At 38.0% G+C, this 10,723-nt stretch overlaps 1 non-coding gene across 1 annotated transcript; it reads right to left on the bottom strand.

The window, feature by feature from the left end:
• Positions 1-2,131: 2,131 nt before the first annotated feature.
• TRNAM-CAU (transfer RNA methionine (anticodon CAU)) lies at positions 2,132-2,203 on the bottom strand. The gene has a single exon. It is a non-coding gene; the product is annotated as a tRNA-Met (tRNA).
• Between the last annotated feature and the right edge of the window lie 8,520 nt (positions 2,204-10,723).

The raw sequence follows: 10,723 nt of genomic DNA, 5'->3' as shown, positions 1-10,723 counted from the left end.
AATGGGTATGTTTGAAGGAATAGTGGTTCCAACAATGTTGTATGGTTGCGAGGCGTGGGCTATGGATAGAGTTGTGCGCAGCAGGATGGATGTGCTGGAAATGAGATGTTTGAGGACAATGTGTGGTGTGAGGTGGTTTGATCGAGTGAGTAACGTAAGGGTAAGAGAGATGTGTGGAAATAAAAAGAGCGTGGTTGAGAGAGCAGAAGAGGGTGTTTTGAAGTGGTTTGGGCACATGGAGAGGATGAGTGAGGAAAGATTAACCAAGAGGATATATGTGTCGGAGGTGGAGGGAACAAGGAGAAGAGGGAGACCAAATTGGAGGTGGAAAGATGGAGTGAAAAAGATTTTGTGTGATCGGGGCCTGAACATGCAGGAGGGTGAAAGGAGGGCAAGGAATAGAGTGAATTGGAGCGATGTGGTATACCGGGGCTGACGTGCTGTCAGTGGATTGAATCAAGGCATGTAAAGCGTCTGGGGTAAACCATGAAAGGTGTGTAGGTATGTATATTTGCGTGTGTGGACGTATGTACATATATGTGCATGGGGGGGGTTGGGCCATTTCTTTCGTCTGTTTCCTTGCGCTACCTCGCAAACGCGGGAGACAGCGACAAAGTATAATAAAAAAAAAAATATATATATATATATATATATATATATATATATATATATGTATGTTTACCAAATGGCGTCCTAGCTTCGTCTCTTCTATGTATATCAACTGACTGTTATATTCCTCCCTTGTCTCTCCCCTGATGATGTGATTATTACACGAAAGTGCACTTGGGAACTTTTCATGTTTCATTTTTTCCCATGGACTCGTAGGAATATATATATATATATATATATATATATATATATATATATATATATATATATATATATATATATATATATATATATATATATATATATATATATCTTTCTTTCTTTCTTTTAAACTATTCGCCATTTCCCGCGTTAGCGAGGTAGCGCTAAGAACAGAGGACTGGGCCTTTTTTGGAATATCCTCAACTGGCCCCCTCTGTTCCTTCTTTTGGAAAATTAAAAAAAAAAAAAAGAAAAAAAAAAAAAAAAAACGAGAGGGGAGGATTTCCAGCCCCCCGCTCCCTCCCCTTTTAGTCGCCTTCTACGACACGCAGGGAATACGTGGGAAGTATTCTTAATCCCCTATCCCCAGGGATATATATATATATATATATATATATATTGGAAAGGATCACAATTTTGAGCGTGATCAAGATATTCCGATAAGTCCACGGGGAAAATGAAACACGATAAGTTCCCGAGTGCACTTTCGTTTAAAACTCACACCATCAAGGGAGACACAAGACAGAAATATAACAGTCAGTTGATATACAAGGAAGAGACGTAGCTAGGACGCCATTTGGTAAACATGTGATTGACCAAGACAGAGAACGAGCGTATCATAAACTAATCATTTTACAAATTTTATCAACACTAAAGTTATCTAATTTGTATAGACCATCACTGATATTGAGATTATAATTCTTTGTGTATTAACCCCGTTATCGCTGTCGTTTATCCGTTTATTTCTGGCATTTTCCTCAAAGAATAACTGACTTTATAAGATATTTTTCTAAACGACTTTTGAAAGTATTTATGGTTTTAGCATTCACTACGTCTGACGGTAACTTATTCCAGTGTTAAACCACACCTATAGGAAAAGAAACTTTATCCCACGTCCGTACTACATTATTTAGCTTTGAGTTTTATTCCATTTGTCCTGGTAACCGCAGTTTCTTGTATTTCGAGAAGATGCTCGAGGTTTACTTTATTGAACTTATTCAGAATTTTGAACACGGATTAAGTCGCTGCGAAGTCAACGTGTCTTAAGGGAGAAGAGATCCAATCATTATAGCCTCTCTTCGTATACCAGATTTCTAAAGGATGAATTCCAGATTTCTTCAACTTGCCTGTCGGCTGATAGAGAGAGAGAGAGAGAGAGAGAGAGAGAGAGAGAGAGAGAGAGAGAGAGAGAGAGAGAGAGAGAGAGAGAGAGAGAGAGAGAGAGAGAGAGAGAGAGAGAGAGAGAGAGAGAGAGAGAGAGAGAGAGAGAGAGAAAACCTACCTACGAATATTTACGATCACAAAAAAATACTGAAAACAAAGGCCCCGCCGGGAATCGAACCCGGACCAACTGTTTATGAGGCAGATGTGCTAACCACTACACCACGGAGCCACTTGTCAGTGGCGGAAAAATCTCTTATATATTAACAAACGTGACTGAGGACTTAAAGAATCTGGTACAAACATAATGGTTATTGTGATAGATTATTAGTTTATGATAAATATGTATTGTGTTGCATTATAATGGTTGTTCAGAACCAAGATCTTTAAGCCTGAATCCTTAAGATTATATAAGATATAATCATGTTAGAAACATAAGAATTTGATTTTAAAGAACAGAACGCATTATCATGTGGGTATCTAAGTGAAAATGCAATACAATGAGTTAGTTTAAGGCAGGAGTATTTTATCTTTGAACAAAATATCTACATCTACGTCCCTGATCTTTCATCATCATTTCTTATGTTTACTACCAAGAATGTCTTTTGTCTAACATAAAAATTCTGTATATGTATTTGATTAATGTTCTCCAACGACGCGTTGTATAACTCTTCGTGAGTGAAGTTCATTTCGTGTAATGGATCATGCATATATATATATATATATATATATATATATATATATAAAAAGTTGATAGAGATGCTCTGTGGAAGGTATTAAGAATATATGGTGTGGGAGGAAAGTTGTTAGAAGCAGTGAAAAGTTTTTATCGAGGATGTAAGGCATGTGTACGTGTAGGAGGAGAGGAAAGTGACTGGTTCTCAGTGAATGTAGGTTTGCGGCAGGGGTGTGTGATGTCTCCATGGTTGTTTAATTTGTTTATGGATGGGGTTGTTAGGGAGGTAAATGCAAGAGTTTTGGAAAGAGGGGCAAGTATGAAGTCTGTTGGGGATGAGAGAGCTTGGGAAGTGAGTCAGTTGTTGTTCGCTGATGATACAGCGCTTGTGGCTGATTCATGTGAGAAACTGCAGAAGCTGGTGACTGAGTTTGGTAAAGTGTGTGGAAGAAGAAAGTTAAGAGTTAATGTGAAAAAGAGCAAGGTTATTAGGTACAGTAGGGTCGAGGATCAAGTCAATTGGGAGGTGAGTTTGAATGGAGAAAAACTGGAGGAAGTGTAGTGTTTTAGATATCTGGGAGTGGATCTGGCAGCGGATGGAGACATGGAAGCGGAAGTGGATCATAGGGTGGGGGAGGGGGCGAAAATTCTGGGGGCCTTGAAGAATGAGTGGAAGTCGAGAACATTATCTCGGAAAGCAAAAATGGGTATGTTTGAAGGAATAGTGGTTCCAACAATGTTGTATGGTTGCGAGGCGTGGGCTATGGATAGAGTTGTGCGCAGGAGGATGGATGTGCTGGAAATGAGATGTTTGAGGACAATGTGTGGTGTGAGGTGGTTTGATCGAGTGAGTAACGTAAGGGTAAGAGAGATGTGTGGAAATAAAAAGAGCGTGGTTGAGAGAGCAGAAGAGGGTGTTTTGAAGTGGTTTGGGCACATGGAGAGAATGAGTGAGGAAAGATTGACCAAGAGGATATATGTGTCGGAGGTGGAGGAAACGAGGAGAAGAGGGAGACCAAATTGGAGGTGGAAAGATGGAGTGAAAAAGATTTTGTGTGATCGGGGCCTGAACATGCAGGAGGGTGAAAGGAGGGCAAGGAATAGAGTAAATTGGAGCGATGTGGTATACCGGGGTTGACGTGCTGTCAGTGGATTGAATCAAGGCATGTGAAGCGTCTGGGGTAAACCATGGAAAGCTGTGTAGGTGTGTATATTTGCGAGTGTGGACGTATGTATATACATGTGTATGGGGGTGGGTTGGGCCATTTCTTTCGTCTGTTTCCTTGCGCTACCTCGCAAACGCGGGAGACAGCGACAAAGTATAATAAAAAAAAAAAAAAATATATATATATATATATATATATATATATATATATATATATATATATATATATATATATATATATATATATATATATATATATATATATATATGTGTGTGTGTGTGTGTGTGTGTGTGTGTGTGTGTGTGTGTACACGGATAAACTTTAAGGTTAGCCGGGGTGTACTGGTGATGCCTTTGACCTAAAATGTAAGTTCAATTGAGCCCCTAGGCCGACCCTGCACGTAGCTTGAATCCTTTTGTGTTCACTATAATCTTCTTTACTATATCTCCTCTCCTTAATCCCTTTATCTTCACTATGCAAGGCCTATTATAATCTTCACTACAACCTCATCTTCATATGACCTTATCTTGACTAAGCTGGTTTCAAGGAAGGCTTTAGATTTTTCCGCTCACACAAACAACGTAATTACACGGGACCTACGTGTGTAAACCTCCCTCCTAATACAGTGCAAGTAGATGATTACACAAACCTACACACACACCACCACCACTAACAATACACAGAGAAATAGCCTCTTCGGTTGCCCTTGGATCCGCCCTTGAACGCAGTTTGGAGGATTTGGGGGATCAGGTCAACAAGGTTAAGTTTACTACTACCTTATATTCACCAACGTGTATCTTCACTATTAGCTTATTTTCACTTAATGATATCTTCGCTATACCCTCTTCTTCACTACACCGTTATTTCTACCATACCATCATCATTGCACTCCCTGATGCTCATTAAGAGTAGTTCTTATCTTCACTACATAATCATTTTGAATAAACTTTACTCTTTAATAACCCTTATCTCTACTACATTCGTATCTTCACCACAACCTATCTTGACAATATCCTTATCATCACTATACTCTTCCTCACTACACTCTCATCTTAACATCATCCTTCTGTTTACCGAACTTAGTTCAAAGTCTGACTTGAACGTAGCTTTGGAAAGTTTGTGTTCCTCATTGTGTTACCTCCTTATTATCATTGTAAAGGCAATTGTAACCTCTCCCTAACTAAACCCTTATCGTCACTACACTCTCATCATTATCATTACTTCTTGATGTTCAATACAAAATTTTAACATATACATTTATCTTCACTACAGAATAATTTTCATTGCATCTTAATCTTCATTACTCCTTGTTTCAGCTACATCCGTATCTTCCATTCATTCTTATATCTTATATTAATTACATCTTTACAATATCTTTATGTCTTCTCTGTTCCGTCTTTTGAAAAATTGAGAATGAGAGTAAAGGATTTCCGGCCTTCTGCTCCCTAACCTTTTAGTCGCCTTGTACGACACGCAGGGAATACGTGGCAAGTATACTTTCTTCCCTATCCCCAGGGATAACAGCATCTGGTGTTCCCAGACGGTCACCCATCCAAGTACTAACCAGACCCAACGTTGCTTAACTTCCCTGATCGGACGATATACATATATATATATATATATATATATATATATATATATATATATATATATATATATATATATATATATATATATATATATCACTGAAAACAATGAATTTCCCAAATAACAAAAATGGAAGCGCCGGGCTTTGAACCCGGGTCCTCTCGCATGCCAAGCGAGTGCTCTACCACTGAGCTACGCCCCCAAGAACATATTTTGTGACATAGTATTATATGAAGTACAGAGATTACCACGGCAAAATAGTGTTTGACCGAACGTTGCCGACTAGCCGGCAAAATAACCACAGGGTAAATCTCCATGTTGCTGTCGTGTTTTCCTCTCAATTTTCCAAGAAGAAATGAGTTTTACTTTTTTATTGTCGTTGTAATAGACTGGAACTAAGCAATAGACTGGAACTAAGCAATAGACTGGAACTAAACAATAGACTGGAACTAAGCTGACCTGGTATGAGGTCAGAGCCCTCATTATCATCCCTGCTAACTACCGGAAGCAGATTAAGTCGTTCCACAACCGATGTCCGGCCCATGTTAACTCTGATGTGCCCAGCAGTTGGAGGAGGATCGCCAGAAGCTTCTGGAAGATTTCAAGGACGTCTTGGTGGACCTGACCCTTTCAGATAAGGTCGAAAACTACAATTTATTGTGAAGATCTTCACTATAACGTTGGACGAACATACTGAATGTTGCACACATGTGATGTGGACAAAATGAAACAAGATAAAGACAAAAATTATGTCTGGTGTGGGTCTCGAACCCACGACCTTAAGTGTGTAAGACTCACGCTCTACCACTGAGCTAACCAGACAATAGAAAATACGTCTGTTTCTTCAATTTGAATTAATGAAAATCTTTGCGAGGCAGCGTTAAGAAAAGAGAGATGTCTTTGACGAAATTTACTTGTTTGGCTCCTTTTTTTCCTCAGTATCGAAAGTAAACATACTGAAGGATATATATATATATATATATATATATATATATATATATATATATATATATATAAATATATATATATATATATATATATATATATATATATATATATATATATATATATATATATATATTCTGGGCAACCAGAAGCCATGCCCTGGCGATGAGCAAAGATCTTGTTAGAAAAGATGTAAAAAAAAAAGAAATAAGGCCTTTCTAGTATAATAGTATTGGATGAATGACGAAATGGTGAATGTGAACTGTACACAGTAGCTTAAAAAAGTGTTTGATAGCAGAAAAAAATTTAAGAGAATGGGTCCCCATGTGTAGAACTCCATCCCAGTACATTAGAAATGCAAGAAAGATATCTTGTGAATGTTCAAATTGACAAAAGACCTTCTCACAGAGAGGTCATTTATTTTGACACATGAGAAACCTTAAACTTGGTCATAGTGCCAGAGGACCATCTTGCAGATGAGTGGTTTAGTGCAGGATATGAACCTTCACACTTGAGAGAAGCCTTTCTTATATACTTACTCTGGTCAAGACTTCTCAGACACGCCACACTGGTCACAGTGCCAGAGGACCATCTTGCAGATGAGTAGTTTAGTGCAGGATATGAAACTTCACACGGGAGAGAAGCCTTTCTTATATACTTACTCTGGTCAAGGCCTCTACTACAAAGCATCTCAGACATGACATACCTCTTTTTTATGTGGGATGTCATTGTGGTAGGAGGATGTGCTTCAGGCAAACGTCTAAGGACCAGGTGGTGGGAGAGAAGTCTGGTTCTCCTGCAGGAGTCAGAACGTGGAGTTAGTAATGATACAGAAACATATGTGACACAGACACTTATCTTGAATAGGTCAGAATTGTTTCTGAGTCATGTGTGTACAGGTTGCAATGGTTGATTTTGTTATTGTAAAGGAAGGACTTTGAGCTCTATGAAATTAGTTTTTATGCTGAGGATTAGAACTTTCCTTCTACTAATAAGTATATATATATGGTAATTGGAAAAAGAAATTAGCCATTATATATATATATATATATATATATATATATATATATATATATATATATATATATATTATCCCTGGGGATAGGGGAGAAAGAATACTTCCCACGTATTCCCTGCGTGTCGTAGAAGGCGACTAAAAGGGAAGGGAGCGGGGGGCTGGAAGTCCTCCCCTCTCTTTTATTTTTTTTTTTTTCTTTTCCAAAGGAAGGAACAGAGAAGGGGGCTGGATGAGGATGTTTCTTCAGAGGCCCAGTCCTCTGTTCTTAACGCTACCTCGCTGACGCGGGAAATGGCGAATAGTATGAAAGAAAGAAAGATATATATATATATATATATATATATATATATATATATATATATATATATATATATATATATATTGAAAAGGATCGCAATTTTGCACGTGATCAAGTATATTCTTATGAGTTCACAGGGAAAATAAGCACGATAAGTTCCCAAGTGCACTTTCGTGTAAAACTCACATCATCAGGGGAAATACAAGAGAGAAATATAACAGTCAGTTGATATACAACGAAGAGACGTAGCTAGGATGCCATATGGTAAACATGTGATTGTCCAAGACAGACAACAAGCGTATCATAAACTTATTATGTGGACAAGAAGGTGAATTGTTTACACATTTTATCAACATTAAAGTTATCCAATTTGTATAGACCATCACTAATATTAAGATTATAATTCTTTGTGTATTCAGAAATAGATGATTCAATGATATTTCTCGTGGTGCTGGAGTTAGAGTTAATAACTGAGATGGCATTATTAACTCTAATTCCAGTACCACGAGAAATATCATTGAATCTTCTATTATTAAATACACAAAGAATTATAAACCTTAAAGAAGCAACATGGCGGTCAAAAATAAGCTTTAGGAATGAAGTTTATGAATGGAATATCAGTGAGACGATCCAAATGACGAATGAATGAGAGCGTAGTCAACATACAATATAAAAGGACATATTATGAATGGCAACCAGGCAAGTAACGGCCCAACTGAATGGAAGGATTTAAAAGTTCGCGTTATATGACGAATTTTGATAGATTATCAAATTTCCATTCCAGTTATGAAACTTAATGGTTGTGTTCAGTTCTAGAGACAAAGTTTAAAGGTTTGTGTTTCAAAGATGAACCACAAAGGATATCGTTAAATTAACTGACATTAAAATTTGTCAATTAAGTAAATCATTTTGTACAATAGCTGTAATTTGACAGAGTTAAAAGTTCGCAATTTCATTACAATTCTAATTCAAAAGTTTGAGTTTCAATGATGGTTTGCACAAGCTTAACGTACATTTAAGTTTTGTGTTTATATGACGTATCTTAAAGGACTCTGGTAAAATAACGCAGCTGGAAGGTTTACGTTCAAATGACGGTGTTTAAATGTTTATTGATGAATGGTAGATTTAAATGGATAGATTTTAAGTTCGCGTTTTCATGAGCGACTTTAAACCTTGTGGTTGAATGTCACAGTTTAAATGTTGGTATGTACAATGTTGACCAGATGGCGGTAGTGTGTAGACACAGCCATACCAGGTCGTATTTATCATCATTAAAGTCACCTTCCTTACTTACTTATGGCGGCGATGAAATTCACTGGTTCTTGATTGTGCACCAATTAACCTATCAGATAATGGTACAATGTTTGCCTGGTGTTGCATATATCACGTCTGTTGTTGAAACACAAGAATGCCAGGTGACTTTGGGAGTGGATGATAATATAAAGATCAATATTAATGTGGGAAATCTTGAACCGCCATCACCAGACACAACACATGTTTGGATCTGGCGGGGGGAGGGACTTGCCTGTGACGTCACGATGCCCCGCCTCCAGCCTGGCGCCGCTCTGTGTGTGTGTGTGTGTGTGTGTGTGTGTGTGTGTGTGTGTGTGTGTACTACTTTAATCATTATCACGTGAGTCTTTTGAGGAAGGATTTGTACACTCGTGTTGCCCCGTCTCTTAACCTTGTAAGTGTAAAATATGTTTTCACTCCTATGTGCGCTCACACACACACACACACACACACACACACACACACACATAACCTATAATATTATCTAGTATTTTCTTCAGACGGATATCTTACACCTTGATTATAAAAGCCAAAGAAAAATTTATAAAAACATATACATATATTTCCACACGTGTAGATATATGTTATGTATTGAAATGTGGCGGAAAAATTCCTTATATATTAACAACGTGATTGAGGACTTAAAGAATCTGGTACAAACATAATGGTTATTGTGATAAATGATTTATTTATGGTAAATATGTATTGTGTTGCATTATAATGGTTGTTCAGAACCAAGGTTCTTAAACCTGAATCAGTGAAATACTATCAGAAATAGAAAACCTGTTAAACATAAACATTTATATTGATTAACCACAGAATATATTTTCCTCTTGGTATGTAAAATAAAATACAGTACAGGGAGCTAGTTTGAGGAAGAGTATTTCATATTTTAACAAAATATTTACCTGTAATAGCGTCCCTTATCTTTCGTCATCATTTCTTATGTTTACTATCAAGAAATGTCTTTTATCTAACATAAAAATTCTGTCTAGGTATTTGATTAATGTTGTCCAAGGATGAGCTACATGCCACACGTGGTCAGATCACAGTGGTGGTGGTCAGGTCAGTGGGCGGTGTGTGTGTGTGTGTGTGTGTGTGTGTAGCCCCTGGGTTCATGTTGGCCACACCCACCGGCCGGTGGTCAGGTCAGTGGGCGGTGTGTGTGTGTGTGTGTGTGTGTGTGTAGCCCCTGGGTTCATGTTGGCCACAGCCACCCCACCGGCCAGCCGGGCGGTAGTTTATAACTAAGACTGGTAGTTTCACATGCCACTTGGAGTGTCCCTCACTACAGAACTTGAGCAGCTCTTATCCTGAGGTGGAGCAGTTGATCCTCTCCACCAGGCTGGTACACTTGGTCTGCACCAGGTGGCTCCCTCCTGGTCATCCTGAGTGGTTGGTTGCTGTGTGGGATTTAATGACCAGTGACTTGTGAAGGTCATTAGACCAACCATCATTTTATCATCTGACGAAACATGAAGCAACGCCAAATTTTCAATGATCCATCAAAACAATTGAGAATGATGAAGTCTGATATTGTTACGTTACGTCATCCAGTCTTGCCACTCACATGTTACGGTAATCACGACTACATACATAGTGTTGTTACGACTGATGTTATGTATGTAGTTGATGACTTGTGGACACCAGAGGAAACCATCATTATAATGTCTTGTGTCACCAACATGTATCTATAATGCTTCTATAACCAGCATGATCAAGAAGGTTATAACAACATTATCCTTGTGTCACCAACATGTATCTATAAT

This window comes from Panulirus ornatus, chromosome 9, assembly GCF_036320965.1.
Source record: "Panulirus ornatus isolate Po-2019 chromosome 9, ASM3632096v1, whole genome shotgun sequence".
NCBI classification, from domain to species: Eukaryota; Metazoa; Arthropoda; class Malacostraca; order Decapoda; family Palinuridae; genus Panulirus; species Panulirus ornatus.
The sequence above is the reverse complement of the archived record's forward strand: the minus strand, read 5'-3'. Positions and strand labels throughout refer to the sequence as shown.